Below are 20920 nucleotides of genomic sequence, written 5' to 3'. Positions count from 1 at the left end.
TACACTAGTTTTCCAGCTCTTGTCCACACTATTGTAGACATTGGCAACTCTTGCAGCTCCTATAGCATCTGACAAAGCTTTGGTACCTCTCCTAGCATTGTTTGGGACCTATTGGAGCATCCTTTGCTGCATAACTTAGCCATTATCTATACATTCATGACAATTTTTTGTAATGCAAATAGGGGTAGCCATTACTTCATTGTTTGAGCTTCACTTATGCTCATACACGTATGCATTAATGCTGGATGCTTGGTACATGTCTTGAGATGCTTCTTGGATAGGTTTGAGCTTTATTCGCTTAGTTTGAAGCATGGTCCTTTTCTGTATATACAGTTGATAGCAAGTAATTCACTTAAAAGCTTTATGCATTGAAGGCTTATATGCTTCTTAGGTCCAACATATACTAATGTACATACTTGGCACTAATATATGGGCCTGGACATGTCTATGGTGACATTTGAGGATTTGTTTTGAGCCACATTGGATGCTTTGGCACCTTGGTTTTATGCTTCAATTGCTTCTATCATTGCCATTACGCAATTGAAGAATACATATATTGGGTTTAATGGTTTCGGATGTATGCTCTATGGATCTTGGATGTTTGGATGTTATCATCATGATGTTTTGAGCTTTGCTTACCCATTTGGCATTCAACTTTTGCTTCAATGGGAGCTATTCGGCTTTATGTATTGAGTCACATTGACGCGGATGTACTAGAGAGCATCTGGTTTATGCAGTTGAGCTCGAGCTTATTACAATGAGATAGTGGGATTCATCGTGACATGTTCATGATCTCTTGATATTTATTGGACACAATTACTCTATCGTGGGTTGATTTGATCTCTTGGCTTGGACCTAGTACTTATGTCTACAAGGGTATTGTTAGTGGTATTTATATGATTTTGGGTTATGTATTGAGCTTTGCTCAATGGGTTACGCATGTGGCACTTCTCTTCATTTACCCTTGAGACCTACCTTATGCATAACATCTATGCCTATTGCATGTATGGTTATAGACACATTGTAGTTGTGATAATCTTCAGTGCTTGTTGTTCTTAGCTTCTTCCTTCTTGGTTGCTCATAGTTGGTTGTTAGCATATTGCTACAATTTATTACAATAGCCTGTCATTTTATTTTATGCATTCTATTTGAGGGCAGTCACTTGGACTTGACAGTCTTTTGCTTACAATTTGTGGATAGCTCATTACTTTGGTAGCATCTCTTGTCTCTCACTTGAATTAGCAGTGGTTTTGGGGTTGATTTATAGGGTATTATAACAGCTTGTCTTGCCCTTTGTGTACTTGCTTGGTCTCATTATGGTTAGTGGTTCTCGCGACAATGCTATCTTCAATATTGAGAACTTGGATGGGACCCACATATGGCAAGTTTTAGTGCAAAAATTGAAGGTTAGAGCACTAAAAAATTGTTGCTTGGTACTCTACCTGAGTCGTGGGACACTTTTTTCACAGCTCTCTATGTTAAGGATAGGCTGAAGTCATATTCTGCCATAGTGCTATAAAATGCGCGAAGACAAACACAAGGAAAAGAAAAAGGATAAAGTGCAAGAAAAGAATGATGATTACAACATTGTGCCTAGTAAGTCTAGTACCAAGATTGAGGAGATTAATGTGGTACAATTTGATCTCTCTAATGATCTTATATTGGTAGCTTATTCTTTGGAATCTTCACAAGTGATTGATGATTTGTCAGGATATACTCAGTAGTGTTGGTTGATAGATTCAAGGGCTTTCTTTCATGTGACCCCTCATAGAGAGTAGTTTCACTCCTATCGCAGTATGATTGGATCTATCTGTTTGGGTAATGACTTGATGTTAGAAATAGTTGGTATTGGTGATTTCTAGTTGCATTTTGGTTTAGCAAGCATGTTCAATTTTCATGATGTGCATCATGTACCATCTCTCATGAAGAGCCTTATCTCTGTTGGCACCTTGGATGATGCAAGTTATGTTGTCTCTTTTGGTAAGTCCTCATGGAAGATTACCCATGGAAATCTTGTTATTGCACATGGTGCTAAGTCCAATACCCTCTATCCATTGCATGTATATGGGTTAGTTGACCATGTTTTGGCTGTGGTTGCATTTCACATGTATCTCTTTGGTATCGTCACCTTGGGCACATGTCTTTAAAAGGAATGAAAATACTCACTAGTTTGCAGTATCTTCCGCCCCTAGATTACACGTGTTTTGAGTCTTGTGATCATTGTTTATATGGTAGGCAAACATGTAGTACACATACTAAGCTGGCCTGCAGTGCGTGCCGCAAGTCTTTGGCTCTTATTCATTCTGATATATGTGGTCCCATGTCTTGTTAGTTGCTAGGTGTGCTTAAGGTCATAAAGGCTCTTTCTCAACTTGCAAACTAGGTGTTCCTTGCCTTTTTCTTCAAAGTCCTTAGGCTGCTACATATAGATCTCATCATGCAAGTCCCCATGTAAAAAAGCCATCTTTACATCCATTTGATAAAGGTCTAGATCTAGCTAAGCAACCAATGCTTGTATCAAGTATACGGTTGTCATTTTGACCACATGAGAAAAGACTTCATTAAAGCCAATACCATATTCCTGCTTGAAATCCTTAGCTACCAATTTGGCCTTATAAGCATGCCTAGGATATCCAAGGATACTTTTTAGCTTGTATATCCACTTGCATGGCAATACCTTCTTACCACTAGGCAAAGGAACCAAATCCCATGTATGGTTAGTGTGTAAGGAGCCATACTCTGATTGCATAGTCATGTTCCATGAGTAATTATCATCTCTAAGCATGGCCTCATCATAAGAGAGAGGCTCTAATCTACATTTGTCAATCACCATAACATAATCTAGGGAGGGCATAAAGTGCTCAAGTTGATGTAGAGCATCTCAAAATAGGTTGATCTTGCAAAACGAGTGTAGGACCTAGGCCAGTGGAGCATCATTGCTGCTATTGTGCAGGTTGTCTTGTTGGCTATATGGAAATAGGAGGCTCCTCCTGAAAGATCACCTTGTGTACTTGAACCACTTGCTCAGGTTGCTCATGCATATTTTCCTCATGGAAAATGACATCATGGTTGTACGGCAGTAGTAACTATCTCAGTCCAAAAGTGTTTGGGTAAGCGTGCTTGGCTAAGCATATTGCAGACTCTCTCCTGAATCATCTTGTTCATATATTTGGCAATACCATTTTGGGGAGGGCTGTAGAGGGCAATCAACTGACACTTAATACCTTGCTCATTGCAAAACTACTCAAAATCTTTTGAGACTCCCATTATGTGACCTTAGGCATTTCAGCCTATACCTAGATTGGTTCTCAATAAGACCAAGCCAATGCTAAAAGACAAATTTGATGATTTTATGCATTCACAAGGATATAGTTGTAGTGCTATGGATCCATGTTTATACATGAAGAAGGCTCATGATGGCAGCCTTATGATTTTGATACTCTATGTGGACGTTATGCTTATTGCTGCTAGAGCTCGTGATGTGGTAAATGCCTTGAAAACTCAGCTTGAGAAGAGCTTTAAGATGAAGGATATGCGGCATGCCTTGCATATTCTTGGGATACACATCATGTGCAATCGCTCTAACGGGCTCCTTTATTTGTCACAAAAGGAGTATGCAGAAAGTCCTTAAGCAGTTTTATATGCAGGATGGTAAGCCTATTGATTGTCCTCTACCTTCTCATGTGAAGATTAGTTAGTAGGACGATTGTCTGTAGTTTGATGAATAGAAGGCTGAGATGGCCAAGATCCCTTATGCATCCACCATGGGTTGTTTGATATATGCCATAATAGCCACTCGTCGTGACATAGCATTTGTAGTGGGAATTGTGGCACATGCTATATGGCTACACCTTGCAGATTGACGGCATTGGGATGCCGTCAAGGATATCATGAGGTACCTGAAGAGCACAATAGCTATGAGCATATATTATGGTGGCCATGATATAGGAGTTGTGGGGTACACTAACTCTGATTGTGTATCGTAGTCCACTCCCTTCATGACTATGAAGTCAACATAGAATTGGATCCCTACAATCTTTACTGGCCAATTTTTCAACACTCCGAATGGCTTCACTTTCATTCCATTTGCCAGTGTGACATTAAACCTAGCAGACTCAACTGATGGGTTACCCCAAGTTTGAAGTACTGCATGGCTTAGCACACTCAATCCTGCCCCTGTGTCCACAATCCCCTTTATGGTGACTCTCCCAGTGTTAGGACTACATGCATTTCTGTGCCTTCCCAAAAGGCGTTGATGTGCAAGGATTTAGGCATGGAATGCAACGTCAGGCTCGGTATTTGAGTTTTTGCATCATGCTTAGGCAAGTCTGTGGCAATTGGCTCATTTGGTTCTTCAACCCACTGCTTAAGCTCCTGCCATAGCATTGGGTGCTACCTAAGCAGGTTGCCTAAGCTCAGAGTTACCAGGGTGGTCACCAATGTGTTGAGGAGGTTGCTAGTCACTTGCCTATCTTCTAGGTCTATGGTGCTTGGCCAATGACCTTGATTATTTTGCTATCTTGAAGCATTTAGGCTTTGTCCAGGCAGCCCAGCTTGTGGTTCCATAGCCTCCCTTAATTTTGTTTGTAGGAAAAAGATTGGGGTGCCTATGCTTGAGAGATCGTTGATCTCGTCCTCTAGTATGGGCTTAGCATCTTTTAGGTGCTCCTGGGCCTCCCTCACCCATTCTTTCACCTTCTTGATGGCTTTGAGTTGGCACTTTGGGTTGGGATACTCCCCGACCTTAACACTTTCCTTTTCAACCGTTTGAGGCATCAATGTCCCTTCTTCTGCGTCATTGACTTTCCCTCCAACTCACAGTGTCGTGGCACTTTTGATTTTGAGGGTGAGCTTGACATCTTGTCTCTTCCTCCTTCGTCTCTGACTCTTCTTTCCAACTGAGGTTGTGTCAAGGTTTCTAGGCACTGGCATTGATATGCCGGCCTGCTTCGTTTGCACACAAGTCATGATATGCAATGGGATAGGGAAGGCCTTCCCATTGAGTGTCTTGATACCGAAAAACCCCAATGGAATTGATGGCTTTGTTGCTTGCAAAATAGAGGATGGCCTCCACTGAGAAAAATCGACAAAGAGATGAGCGATTCCACACTCAATGCATCTCAAGTCAGCCTTATCTCTATTCGTTTTCTCCCTCTCGGGGCAATGCGAAGAAATGTGTCTTGGGTGACCGCAACTCCAACACATGATTGGATCTTGGATTTGCCCTCGTAGGCATCTGCCTCTCCCTCTCCCCAATGCCATCACCGGTACTGGTTGATTGTCCTGGGTGACTGTAACTCCAACACATGATTGGATCTTGGGTTTGCCCTCCTAGGCCTTTGCCTCTCCCTCCCCCCAATGCCATCACCGATACTGGTTGATTGTCCATGAGGGTAGCATTACCTTCCTCATCGTATGACACATACGGGTTTACATAAGGCTCATCGTTGCTAGGCTTGTCCACATAGTGGACTAGAGTGTCACTCAGTGCATGGATCACATAGGGTCTAGGAGGTCTAGGGATACCTGTGGGGTTGATTTCCATCCTAGGGATGGTCGGTTTAGCATCATTTGGTGTCGGAAGAGCCAATGAGACTCCCCTTCCAAAGAAGTTCAGTGGCCTGTTAGCAAGGTGGGGTTGACCGTAAGGCTGCAGGTATGGGAGCCTATGAGGTAATCGACAATGCATGGTGTCATGACCTGCATGGTTGTGTCCTAGGGTCTTGACACTCAGTTGGCAAGTGGTTTCCGCCACAATGAACACATTGGACATGTGGGCCGTGGGTTGTCTCATCATCTCTTGCAGTTTGGCTATGTCCAAGCTAATCTTAGCTAGCTCTTGTCCTGACTTAGTACCCTTCCCTTTGTCCTAAGTGCTTGAGTATGCTCTCTCATTCGGCGTTGAGGCTCTCTCAGAACTCCTGGCAGTGGATTCTGCTTGATTCGGGCCTCTAGAGCTCCTTTCCTTGAGTTGGTCATCCACTCTAATAACTTCCTCAAAGACCCTTGCCAGTGCGTCTCGTTGCAAGCTCGAGTTATCGGCCAAGGCTTTTGAAAGGGAAGTGGAACCCAAGAGGAAGAAGCTTGGTGGTGAGAGCTATGGCGGATGGAATGCAAGAGCAAGAGTGAGAGTGAAACTCAAAGTGGGAACTCCAACAACCACAATGTGTGGCCGGGCCTTCCTTCATTCAAGTTGTCACTAAAAGAATAAAGAATAAGTGACTGTGACGGCGGGCACCCGCCACCTGTAGTGTGCAGTGGTGGGTACTGTCAGTGTAGTAATACAGGCGGCTAGGCGGAGGCACCTTTACCCCCAACAACATCCCACTTAAAGGCGAATCTGCCCCAGTGAGAGAGAAAAAAGAAAAGACAGTACAACATGTATACATGTACAACAGGATAAGGAAAAAGACGTCATCTCATCCAATGCCCATCAATCTCTTGAGGAAGGCAAAGTGCTCTATAGTGAGGCTCTTCGTGAGCAAGTCCGCAGGATTCTGCTCAGTCGGAATCTTGACAAGGTTAATAGACCTATCCTCAATGACCTCGCAAATGAAGTGATACTTCACCTCAATATGTTTCGTCTTCGCATGGAAGACCGGATTCTTGGCCAATTGAATGGCACTCATAGAATCAGAATGTAGTGTAGGCATATCATCTATCATACCAAGGTCTGCAATCAAACGGCATAACTAGATAGCCTCCTTGCAAGCCTCTATGGCTGCAATATACTCAGCCTCTGTAGTAGATAGGGCCGTACACTTCTACGCCGTGGACATCCAAGAGATAGCCCCTCTAGCATAAGTGAACACATAGCCAGAAGTGGACTTCCTACTATCTGCATGTTGTGCATAATTAGAGTCAGTGTACCCCACGACTCCTGTATCTTGGCTGCCATAGCAAATACACATATCTGCTATGCCCTTCAGGTACCTCATGATACCCTTCACGGCATCCCAATGTTTCTTGCTAGGTATATCCATATAACGTGCCACAACCCCAACTGCAAAGGCTATATCTAGACGGGTGGCTATCATGGCATACATAAGACTGCCCAAAGTTGATGCATAGGGAATCTTGGCTATCTCGGCCCTCTGCTCATTGGTCTGCAGACAATAATTGGCCTGTGAAACCTTCACATGAGAAGGTAATGGACATCCAATAGGCTTAACATCCTGCATGTGGAACCGCTCAAGGACTTTATGAATGTACTCCCTCTGTGAGATAGATAGAGTTGTCCCTGAGATCGATCGCGCGTAATGCGCATACCAAGTATATGAGAGGCATATCCCAAATCTTTCATCTCAAAGCTCTTCTTGAGCCGAGTCTTAAGAGCATCTAGCTTCTCATTAGAGCTTTCCCTGCTAAAAGCATGTCATCCACATAGAGTACTAGTGGATTAAAAGGACATTATTTATCATGCACGTCCAATTTGGATTAAAGTGAAATATTTTCCCTTTTCTAATATTGGGAAGTTGCCACTAGCATTACATATCATTGGTGAGGTCTTGGAAGATCTAGGAAAATACTATCATAGTTGTAATATTACACTCTAGTTTATTTGTTATTAAATCTTAGAGGTCACTTAAATGCCCACCTCTCACCTACTTGCCTATGTTCCAAGTATAATGTTGCAAGGTCCCTAAATGAGAAGACATAATGGGCACCATGATACAGTGTCTTGGAACGCAATGCTTTTAGCCTGTGTAGATCATAACAAAGTAGAAAAGGTCTTGCAGTTTTACAAGCAAATGGAGGTTGAAGAGCAAATTCTCTGGATATTGGTCGTATATTACATTTTGATGCTGTGGAAGCTTATCAGAAGCAGAACATGTGTTTGTAGAATGAACTGGTCGTGATGAGGTGTCATGGACAGCATTGCTTTCAGCATATGTTGAGCAGGGTAAATGTAACAATGCTTTAAAATTGTACAAGCAAATGCAAGAGGAAAGGGTTTGGCTTTAGATGCTATGTATCTTGTGCAAAACTATTTCTGGAAGACAAATATGCAAGAGACTTGTTGAGAATTGGTCCCAAAAAACTATCAAATTGAAATAACTAGTATAGTTTCTACCAAAGTATGTAAAATAAGACAAGGATTCAAATTTCTAGGGTTTTTAGTTGTGAAGCTAGTGAAAGCTATGTCTTAATGAAGACATGAATGAAAGTTTGTATGGATTACTGATGGTCCATTATTTGAACAATGGAAAATTGATCATACTGATTGGATTCGTTGTGACAAAGCGGCTCGTCGTTATATATTGTCTGCACTTCCTGACTCACTTATGTTGGATGTCTTTCATCTGGAAACCTCTCATGCTATTTGGGAGTATCTTATCTCAACGTTTGAGAAGAAATCGGTCACCGAAATTTTATATCTCCAAACTTGTTTGAAGAATCTTCAATATAAGGCTGGTACCTCTACGCACTCTCATATCGAGGCTTTTAAAGACATTATCAATCAGCTTGGTGCATTCCTAAAACTGATGATATGAAGATACATTTTGCCTCCCTCCACTTAGAAGGATTTGCTCACACTTGGTGGAGGTATATCAAGAAAGAGAATGTACTTATTGAGAATTGGGAAGCTTTCAAGGCACTTATGGCTGAAGTCTTTGTTTCACCTCTTGAAAAAGAGAAGTTAGAACGAAGATGGTATGGCTTGGAACAAAGGAGCCTAAGTGTAAGAGAATATACAAACCAATTCCTCAACTTGACCATGTATGTGGAAAACATCAGTGATGAGGCCAAGTTACACAAGTTCATGTATGGTTTAGAACCATCCTTGTCAGCTGATGTTATGGCACAGAATCCTACTTCACTTTTCAAGGCTATTGAGCTTGCAGAGTGCTTTGGAAGGAAGTATAGGAAAGAGTCTTCATTTCAGCCAAGTTATGGACAGCCAAGGACTGTTTTAAAGCAAGGGCAAGTTGGTAACCATTATGGCAGCAATCATATGCCTAGTGGGAGCTTACGGATACCAACTTATCCTCCATTTAATGCTTCTAGGCTTCAAAGAAATTTCAGGACAACAAACAATCCAAAGGTTGAATTTAAGCAAGGTGACAATAAGCCTAAGTCTACTTCAGCCAATACAAATTCCAGAAATATTCCCATGGATCTTTACAAGGAAAGAAAGGACAAAGGCTTATGCTTCAAGTGTGGAGAAAAGTATACTCCTGACCATGCTTCAAAGTGTGTATACAAAAATGCCAAGCCAAAAATTCAGAGTAATACAATTCCTTCTTTAAGTTAAAAAACTTAACCTCACCTCTCATCACACAATGAAAGAAAGACAATTGCACTTCTCTCCACCAATCCAAATCTCACAAACTCTTAGGAAAATAGTTGGTCCTCATGATCTTGACCAAATAGATATCCCATCTCATAGCTAGAGGAGTCCTTCACAACCCTCAAACTTTCCTAGCCACCTTTCCCTCTTAGCCTGAGGTTCCTAGTTCAATGACAAATATCCCACTCTCATGCTTGCAAAGAACTATGCATGCACAATAAAAGATGCTCTCTCTAGTGCACATGCATCTAAGATTTACTGCATATGCAAGTGTCATGCCATGCTAGATGGTGCAATGTGTATTTACTCAACCCATAGCATGGAAGTAATTGATGAAAATCAAGAGACAATCCCAAGTGTGGTTATTCAACAAGTGCAATGTGAAGTGCTCGTGAAACCAAAATCCTTGTGATGTGCAAGAATATTCGTAAGAAAATATGCCTCATTCAAGTTACCTAGCAGCTATAGACTAAGTATAAGTCCAATTTATCTAAGAAAACACCAAACTTGCCCAAGATAATCAAAATCTCAAGCACAAAGGATTTTAAAAAAATATAAAAGCCAAAGCCTGAATCTTGCTTCATTTTGGCTAACTTTAATTGAGGCCTACCAACTGAAAGGTGAGAACGATCGAAGCTTTCTTGGAAGTGAGCTATGGTGGAGAGTAAGAGCAAGAAGAGAGAGAGGCACAAATGGGAACTCCAACAACCACAATATGTGGCCGGGCCTTCCTTTATTCAAACTGACTCTAAAAGAATAAAGAATAAGTGACTGTGACGGGTGCCCGCTACCTACAGTATGCAATGGTGGGTACTGTCAGTGTAATAATACATGGGCAGCTAGGTGGAGGCACCTTTACCCCCAACAACCTCCCACTTAAAGGTGAATCTGCCCCAGCAATGAGAGAGAAAAAAGAAAAGACAGTACAACATGTACACATGTGAAACAGGATGAGGAAAAAGACGTCATCTCATCCAGTGCCCATCAATCTCCTAAGGAAGGCAAAGCGCTCGGTAGTGAGTCTTTTCGTGAGCAAGCTTGCAGGATATTGTGTATATATACAAAGGGTATCCATCGAACTATTGGCCATTGGTCTTTATCCCAACATATAGTCGTTACCAAGATATATTATGTCTTTTGATGTTGTCACATGAACAAAACTATTGCTTATGAGAAGTCACATGAAAATATATGTTAAAATCAAGTATCCAATCTTGAGCTGCTTATTGATCTACTACAACTAGCACATGTGGAGGAAGAGTAGAAGTAAATTATACTTCACCATCATCATTATGCATAGTTATTGCATTTATTTCTTCAATTTGTACCTTTTTTTAAAAACATTTATTCCTCTTAGCATCCTTATCACTCATCGCAAAGGCCCGAGGATGGATTCTTTGTCTCCTCTTCACGACGGTGGCTCCTATTCGCCCTTCGTGCACTTCCTCCTCTTCTTTGCAAACAGCGGCGATGACAATGACTCTCTCTTTCTCTCCCTCTCCCTCCCAAACGCAAGATCTATTTTGCTCTCTTTTTTGCTCTTTGCGGTAAAATGCCGCACTCGGGTTTTGACCCTTTTTTTTGTCTAAGTATCGTCGCTATTTGCATTGCTATTTGCATCACATTTGCGACGCAAATAGAGATCCTACTAATTTGTGTCGAAACTGCCCGTCGCTATTGGTGAATATCCTTGTAGTATGTGCCTGTCTTAGTTTGCCACATGTACATATTCACGAGATATTTGAAGAGGCTACCCCATGTTAGAAGCAGCCTGGTGAGGCAAGGTTGCATGATTCCCAACAATGGAGGGAGCTACTATCTCAACCCAAGCTTTTGTTTGAATATGAAAGCAATATGAAATCTAGGTTGATAGACAATTTTTGTTGCACAAAGAAGGTAATGTTCCATTAGAGTTGTTGGCTCTCTATGATGCAAGTTGGGGATTGCTGGGTATGTTTAAGTTCTAGTCGGGAAGCTTAAAAAAAATGGATTTCAACATTTTTAGTATGCATAGTTCAAGCAATTTGACAACATGTACCACAACCATAGAAGGATAAGGGAGTTGAACAAGAGGAAACTAGCTAATATAGAATTTTGTGGGACATATAAATTGACTTCATAACACCTAGACAAAATAAGATTACCAAATAATACTTTCTAGTATGATGTTCATGCAAATGCATTTGCATTAATTATACTTGACATTTTAGTTTACTAGTTGAGCGATCAACTCAAAAACTAAGGTTGACATTAAAACATTAGTTAAACATATGGTTAGCTAGTTAGTTTTAAATAGTGTAGTTCAAGTAAATAGTAGTGTAGTCAATAATATGAGTTTAGCTATTTATAGATAGTTTAGTTTAGTTAGTTGATTATTCAATGACTATTAGTTCAGTTAGTCAAATGAGTTTTTGTCAATTACTCTAATAGTTATTTATAAATAGTGCTTAACATTACTTTGGTTATAGCTAGTTATTAGTATATTTTAATTCTAGCAATTGGTTTGTGTTAGCATGATGAGTTGGTTCATTACCATGATCACAAGGTTAAATCTAGTGGAGATAGGCACAAGTTGAAGCTTCAATTGTGGATCTTCATGAAGAGAATTTCCAAGTTCAAAATGACAATTGGATACATTTGGGGGGGGCAATGCCCATAGTGTGACATTTTTTAATTTAAAAATGAAGGTTTAAAGGTTTAGAGGAGAATAGGGTTTTATTTTTTTCCTTTTGAAATGGAAATGTTTGTTCTTAAGAAAAATTCAAAAAGATTAAGAAAAAAATAAAATCAATAATTAATCATGTTAAAATCCAACTATCAATAGATATACTTTTTTCAAAAAATTTGCAAAATTTTCATTAAATTAAGTTAATTAAATAATAAAAATAAAAAAAGAATCAAGATACATCATTATAATTGGAATAAACTCAAATTAACAAGGTAAATAATAAAAAATATTAAATATTAAAATATTTTAAATCAAAAAATAGAGAATAGAGGAAAATAAATTAGTTTCAATGTGAGCGAGAGTATTTGAACCTATATAAGCATAAAATTTAGGAGTCCACATGTGAGGGGGAGAAAATTGATCACAATTGTGTATAATATTGAAAAGTTTGGGTATGTTGCACTCCACAAAACTATCTTTAGGAAATGCAAAATTGTGCATCTTGCCAATACACATGATTTACATACATGCTTTGGTGAAACTTTCACATTAGACTGATTCTGCACTATATTTTGAAATTCAAATGCCCGCATCTAGCATACCAAAACTTAGCAACTTGCATAGCTTGAGTCACATTTGCAAAACATGCCTCAACTTGCTTTTCAAATTGTTCCAAAATATAACCTCCATTTTCTAAAGTACTTGATGTTACAATATTATATTTTCATCAATCTCTAACAATGCACTTATCATCAAAACTTACATTATAACCTCTCACGAAAAAAGAGTAAATTGATAGCGAGTTTTTACTTATCTATGGTACATACAATACATTTGAAAGACATAACTTTGTACCATCATCAATTGTGAGTAAAATTTCACCCATATCCTTAATAGGATACAAATATGCTTTGGAACACCACTATTAAGGTACCAAACAATTTCGAACCACCAACGTTAATAGTAGATTCAAAAGGCTCATAAGTATATATAAGAAAAGAATACATATGCTACACAAATTTTCTAGGCACATCGTCCTTAGGTGCAAGTATATAAGAAAATTTTGCAGCAACTATACTTGACTCTTTCTTGTTCTCTTTTGCTAATTATTTTGGACACCTAGCAATAAAGTGACTTGTCTTTTTGCAATAATGGCACTTACCCTTCTTCTTTAACTTTTGCAAATCTAAATTTTGCTTATTAGATTACTATTGAGAATTACCTTTTGGCTTATAGCAGCCATTAGCTTTTTCCTTGCCTTATTTATGAAGAACAAAGGCTTGATCATTGTCACTTATAGAAAGAGACCTCTTCTTTCTTGATTGTTCTTCCTATAGCAAAAAGCCTTCAAGCTCTTCAAAAGATAAGTGGTACAACACTACCATTATATGTATATAGGCCATGAATACACATTATATAGATGATATATATATAGTGACCTTGAGCCATGCATATAAAGAGTGAGAGATGCATGGACCATTTGATACAAAGATGCTAGTGATTCCAAAGTCTTTGATATCATGTCCTCATCAAGGATCACCTCATCAATCTTGAGCAACTACTCTAGAAGGTCCTAGGTCTTTGTGAGATGATTAAGCATGTTATCTCCTTTAACCATCTTTACATTACCCAACTTCTAGAGAAAGGATATCATAACATCATTCTTAGATTGAGATATGGTTTTAAGCACTTTCCATGCATGCTTAAATGTCTTAGAATACCTAATATGTGATGTAATTGAAGGATTTATAGTTAAAGTAATTATGGACATGGCTTGTGCATGGATGCTTGATTTCTGTATACATTAGGAGGATTGACATTTAGTTTGTAGTCCCATCAAGTAATTATAGACATGGCTTGTGCATGGATGCCTGATTTAACTATACATTGGGAGGGTTGACATTAAGTTTGTAGTCTCATAAAGAACTAAGTTTATGTATAGTCACTCATGAATATATGTATGTATAACGTGAGTTCAAAATAAGGGGTTTTTAAAACACCATTTTTTACATACAAAAGGGTATCATATAAAAGGGTTACCTATAGATTGAATAAAAAAGGGTTGTGTTTTATTCAAGAAAAATTCACATATTAGGATATTTATAAATAGGCCATGAATACACATTATATAGATAATATATATATAGTGACCTCCTCGATCCATGCATATAAAGAGTGAGAGATGCATGGACCATTTGAAACAAAGATGCTAGTGATTGCAAAGTCTTTGATATCATGTCCTCATTAGGGATCACTTCATCAATCTTGAGCAACTGCTCTAGAAGTTCCTAGATCTTTGTGAGATGATTATGCGTGTTATTTCCTTTGACCATCTTTACATTACCCAACTTCTAGAGAAAGGAGATCAGAGCATCATTCTTAGATTGAGATATGGTTTTGAGCACTTCCCATGCATGCTTAAATGTCTTAGAATACCTAATATGTGGTGTAATTGAAGGACTTATAGTTAAAGTAATTATGGACATGGCTTGTGCATGGATGCTTGATTTAAGTATACATTAAGAGGGTTGACATTTACCTTGTAGTCTCATAAAGAACTAAGTTTATGCACAGTTGAGACATCGAGCATTTGCAAGCAATGAATAGTATCTTTTGCTATTTCAATGGTACTTTGCATCTTGAGCTGATCATCACTACCAAATTCACATGCTTTTTAGATTTCAACTAGGCTAGTTATTACAGCACTTACGTAACAATAAATGGTTTTCAATTCATGATTGATAGCTTGTGCATATTGTGGTTGAGCAAGAAGCAACAACCCATTGTGGCCACTTTGAGTTGTGAAGTTGAATACTTGGAAGCATTCATGGCTATGGTTGTGTTTGGCTTAGATACCTTTTGGTTGATTTGGGTGTTGGACAATCGTTTTCCACCACCATATTTTTTTAATGGTTAGAGTGTGTCAATAGTTTCATGGGACCAAGTGTTCAATGCTTGCACCAAGCACATTGAGGTGCATTGTTATTATGTTAGAGAGAGAGACTCTCTACAACAAAGTACAACAAAGATTTGGTTGGCCTATATGCCAACATAAGACAACCTTTCAAATCCTTTCAGAATGGGCTTTGTCTCAATGCGAGAAGTTTAAGTTTTTCCCAAAGCTTTGGGCTTACTCCGCTTTATGGATTGATCATAGTCCAATGGGCTTGCCACTTCCCTATACATGAGTGTTAGCTCTTACTCAATGCAATACTCCCAAGTGCCTTTTTTTTTTCATATTCTAGTAGTGATGTATGTGAATATAGCTAGGACTAATGGGATATTTTTTAACCCTAGGAGGTTTTTTCCCTCTCATACATGGCTTATAAATCTTTTGCTTTAATACTTTTCAATACACTTCATGCAGTGTGCTCTCAAGCTGCTTCTTCCTCTCTAAGCTAAATGCACACATTCTTGCAACCCTAAATCCAATGAATGGAACCTTCAACAAAACCATTTTTGTAGTTTTAAAATTTTAACACCTATTTTAGTGATATATATGTCTCACCTAATTGATCTCTTTTTGTCTATAATAGTGCTTCTCCACAAGTCTGGGTAAGTTTTGTAGTTTGGCAATTCAAGTACTTTTTAGTAATGTATTCAAACGAGTCATTTTGAATGTTAAGCACACACATAGGGGTCTCAATGTGTTTCAAAACTTCCAGATTTTGAGGAAAATTTCCCAAAATTGTTACAGTGACAAACATCTTCATAAACACAAACCTAGTGTTTGCACAATATTTGATTTCATCTTACACTCCCCCTCATCCAATTTATGTGAAAATTTTAGGACTTATGATGCTATTCTTGTATACTGCAACAAGTGGCATAAAGACCATAATGAGGTGAGAAGCAAGACAAATAAGATTGAGGAGTGATTGTGTTCAAAAGAAGTCATAAGAGCATAATTAGGTTTCTTTTTCAATTTGAAGTTACACAAAAAGTTTTACAATCACTTAATGGCTAAGTTGCACTAATTTTCTCAAATATTTTAAAATATTAAAATATATTGTATGAGTTTGATAATCTCAATATTTTTCACATTTGATTGTACTACAAAAGAGGCTACACTACTGCATTAATCGCAAAGATTCTGCATTAATCACAAGATCTTTGATTGGTTCACTCTCATGGGTATCTTTATGTTATAAACATTCATAGATTCATAAACATTCATAAGGCTTGCTACAGACAGTTCAATGGAGGACTTATGACGAGGTGTTATTGGGACGATATACCCATTCAAAGGGATGACCCGATCAGCACCACCATACTTGTTGCCTCTTCATGGGGTGAAGCCCACTCATGCTGCTTGCAAGGTTATTGGCGGCTTATCAGGTAGTTGACCATTTAAGGTATTTAATACCTGCAAGACTATTCAATCTATCTTATTATGGCTTTGTTGTAGCACACACACATACATTCTACTTCTACATGCTCTACCTCTACATGCTTGCATACCTTATGGAGACACTTACCATCATTTCATGAAAGTTGCATGTGTGTGTGTGTGTGTGTGTGTGTGTGTGTGCACTTAAATGCATGTGTATACATGCTTGTACATATACACATACATACTCACATGTTGATCCCATTAAAGATACATTGCCAACTTTATTTACACATCCACATTTGTTTTATGCCTTCAATCACATAATGGGGCTCATGGTGTGAAACATAGGACTTTATGTCTAACTTAAGTAGACTTTAACACTAACATGACTCCTCTCAAATTTCTTCATAGGAGATCTATATTATTACACAATATATTATATGTCGATGAAGAGCCCATACATATATTATATGCTTATATTATTTGTACTTTTCTAGGAGGTTCATACATAGAAAACTAAGTAGTCGATGAAGAGCTCACTGGTGAGTAATCCTTTTGGCTTCTACAACAATCAGATAATAGAACTTAAGTTTTCATGCAAATGCAACAACATCCATACAAAAGGCAAATCCTTTCAAGGGATAAGTGTCATTTTCTCTAGAATGTCATACATAATAGTTTTTTGGTAGGATTCATACCTTCAGAACTAGTGAAACTGCATAACCTTGTGCCAACAATGACTATTGCATTAGCAAAAATATTCATACATTAATTTCTAAAGTCTCATAGTGGTATACTAGAATAGTTTACTATAGTGGATGGGACTTTGCCGGAGGACCATGTAAGTTGCAAGTTCCTCTATTACCCTTGTATGTGAATATTTATGTGAAAACCATTGAATCTATGCCATGTGCAATTGACATTTGTCTCAAAGGCAAAAGTTGTATACCATAAGATAATAGAGGAGTTAAATGAGAGTGGTGTTATTGTGTACATTGGTAGAAGCATGGGTTTTGGCATAATCATATCGACACTTTGTCCATCAATGATTGGAGTACTATGTGACACCTTATTGAATGATCAAAAAAGCAAATAATGAAGGGGGGAAGGTATAAGCATTTTGTTGGTTGGGCATGCAAACATAAAGAAGAAAACTTAGTTGGCTTTCCTTTGTGTATGTATGAAGACTTGATCTCCCATGCTTGTAGTGTGTGCAAGTATGCTTGAATTACATACTAGAACAACAAAACAATTTGATTTTCCTTTTGTAAGAAGCTTGCAACATAAAATATGAGGTGTTAATGTCGTGTATTATTATTGCAAATCACAAAGTTCATGCCTTCAATTACTAGTGAGTCATCTGTAAGAGCTATTTATCAATGAGAATAGTCTCTCCATGCTTACATTAAAGTGTTGTTGATTTAGTGCTTATGGTGAACCCTAGGTATTTCACTATATGTATACTCCCTATATCACATGTGTTCAAGGTCTATCTATAAATATTCTTATTTATGAAATTTTTCTTAATAAAACATTATATTTTTCTATTCAATCTGTAAGTAACCCCATTATATAAGACCTTTCTGTATGTAAAAAATGTGTAAATGTGGTATTTTAGAAATTCCTTATGTTGAACCCACGTGATATATACATATATGTATGATTGACTTTCCTAGGTGGTAAACTAGTTAAACCATGCCTATCATGGATAAATAAAAAACTACCTTTGGTAGAGAAAGTTATCACTGGTGTGAGTAACCCTTTCGATTTGTATAACAATCATGCCAATAGAACTTAAGCTTGCATACAGTTGCAACAACATTCCTATAAAAGGCATATCCTTTCAAGGGATAAGTATCAATTTATCTAAAGTGTCACACACAATAGTTTTTTTGTAAGATTTAGGCCTTCAAAACTAGCAATAAAATGCATGACCTTGTACCAACGATGATGAATGCATTAGCAATCATATTTATAGATAAATTTCTAAAGTCTCATAATGGTATAGTAGAGTAGTTTACTACAATGGATTGGACTTTACCAAAGGACCATGCAAGTTGAAAGTACCTCTATTACCTTTCATGTATGTCAATATTTATGTGAAAACCATTGAATCTTTGTCTGATGCAATTGACATTTCTCTCATATCCAAAAGTTATATACCATAAGATGATAGAGGAGTTAAAATGGGAGTGATGTTGTTGTGTATGTTGGTAGAAGCATGGGGTATTAGCATAATCATATCAATACTTTGTCTATTAGTTATTCCTCTTTTGTGAACAACATGCCTGTGGTAGCATTATATGACACTTATGATCTAAAGAGCAAATAATGAAGGGGGGAAGGTATAAATATTTTGTTGGTTCACCATGCAAACATAAAGAACAAAACTTAGTTGGCTTTCTTTTATGTAGGTATGCGCAAATGTTCCCATTAGGAATACTAATGATGACTTGGTCTCCCATGCTTGTAGTGTGTGCAAGCATGTTTGAATTATGTTCTAGAACAACAACAACAATAGTAATTTTCCTTTTGCAAGAAGCTTGTAGCATGAAATATGAGGTGTTAGATCTCTAAAAAAGAGTACTTTAAGGACATAAAACTAATTTGTCTCATTGCATGTGTAGGATGGATAGCAAAAAAGTGAGCAAAACAAAGCATCACACATTACCATTGCAAATGACAAAGTTCATGCCTTCAAGTACAAGCTAGTCATCTATAAGAGCTATTCACCAATTAGAGAAGTCTCTCCATGCTTATGGTAAACTAGTTGGACAATGGCTATCATGGACAAATCCTTTGATAGAGGAAGTTCTATCGCTGGTGCGTAACCCTATTGGTTTATACAACAATCATGCCAATAGAACTTAAGCTTGCATGCAAATGCAAAAACATCCATACAAAAGGCACACGCTTTCAAGGGATAAGCATCGTTTTGTCTAGAGTGTCACACATAGTAATTTTTCAATCATATTTAGGCCTTCAAAACTAGTGATAAAAATAATGGCATTGTGCCAAAAATTACTATTGCCCTTGTGCCAACAATGGCAATTGCATTAGCGATTATATTCATAGATAAATTTTCTAAAGTCTCATAGTTGTATAGTAGAATTTACTATAGCATATGGGACTTTGTCAAAGGATCGTGCAAATTGTGAGTTTCTTTATTACCCTTTCTCTATGTCAACATTTTTGTAAAAACCATTGAATATTTGTTCAATGCAATTGACATTTGTCTCAAAGTGAACATACGTATACCAGATGATAGAGGTAAATGAGAGTGGTGTCATTGTGTATTTTGGTAGAAGTATGGGGTATTGGCATAATCATATCAACGCTTTGTCTATCAATGATTCCTCTTTTGTGAACAACATGCCTTTGGGAGTGTCGTGTGAGACCCTGTTGAATTATCTAAAAAAGGAAAATAATGAAAGGGGAAGGTATAATTATTTTGTTGGTTGGTCATGCAAACATAAAGAACAAAACTTCGTTGGCTTTCCTTTGTGTAGGTATGTGTGACTTTGTCCATTAGGAATATCAATGAAGACTTGGTCACCCATGTTTGTAGTGTGTGCAAGGATGTTTAAATTACTAGCTAGAACAACAAAACAATTTAATTTTCCTTTTTCAAAAAGCTTGTAGCATGAAATATGAGGTGTTAGATCTCAAAACAAAAGCACTCTAAGGACATAAAACTAATTCATCTTATGGCGTGTAGAATGGATAGTAAAAAAGTGAAAAAAACAAAGCACCACATATTACTATTGCAAATGATAAATTTTATGCCTTCAATTACTAGCTAGACATCTATATAAGAGATATTCACCAATGTGAATAGTTTCTCCATGCTCACGTGAGAGTGTTGCCAGTTTAATGCTTATGGTGAACTAGGTAAACAATGGCTATCATGGGAAAATATAAGAAAACAATTGATAGAGGAATTTCTCACTAGTGAGTAACCCTTTTGGTTTGTACAAGGATCATGCCAATAGAACTTAAAACTTGCATGCAGATACAACAATATCCATACAAAAGGCACATCCTTTCAAGGGACGAGTGTCATTTTATCTAGAGCGTGTCATATATTAGTTTTTTGCTAGGATTTAAGCCTTCAACACTGGTGATAAAAGACATGACCTTGTGTCAACAATGACTATTGCATTAGCAATCGTATTCATAGATAAATGTTGAAAGTCTCGTAGTGGTATAGTAGAACAGTTTACTATAGCAGATGGGACTTTCCTAGAGAACCATGCAAGTTGTGAATTCCTCTGTTACCCTTCATGTATGTCAATATTTTTGTGAAATCCATGAAAGCTAAAAATATCACCATGAAATGCATTACCTAAGTATAAGGAAATATTGATAGCCAAGGGCTTTCAGGATGAGAATGGGGTAGACTTTAATAAGATCTTCTCACAAGTAGTCAAGATGACCACAATTCATACAATGCTTGCATAGGTTGCCAAGGAGGACATAGAGCTTGTCTAGATGGATGTAAAGATAGCTAGCTAGGGGGATTTGTGGTGTAAGGAAATGAATAATTTGTATGTATGCTTTACAAAAGTCTATATGGATTGAAGCAAGCTCCAAGAAAATGGTACTATAAGTTTAATTCATTTATGAG

The sequence above is a fragment of the Lygodium microphyllum genome, chromosome 12, assembly GCF_053477565.2.
Source record: "Lygodium microphyllum isolate KBCC chromosome 12, Lygodium_microphyllum_v1.1.10, whole genome shotgun sequence".
Classification (NCBI taxonomy): domain Eukaryota; kingdom Viridiplantae; phylum Streptophyta; class Polypodiopsida; order Schizaeales; family Lygodiaceae; genus Lygodium; species Lygodium microphyllum.
This window is presented reverse-complemented; position numbering follows the sequence as displayed.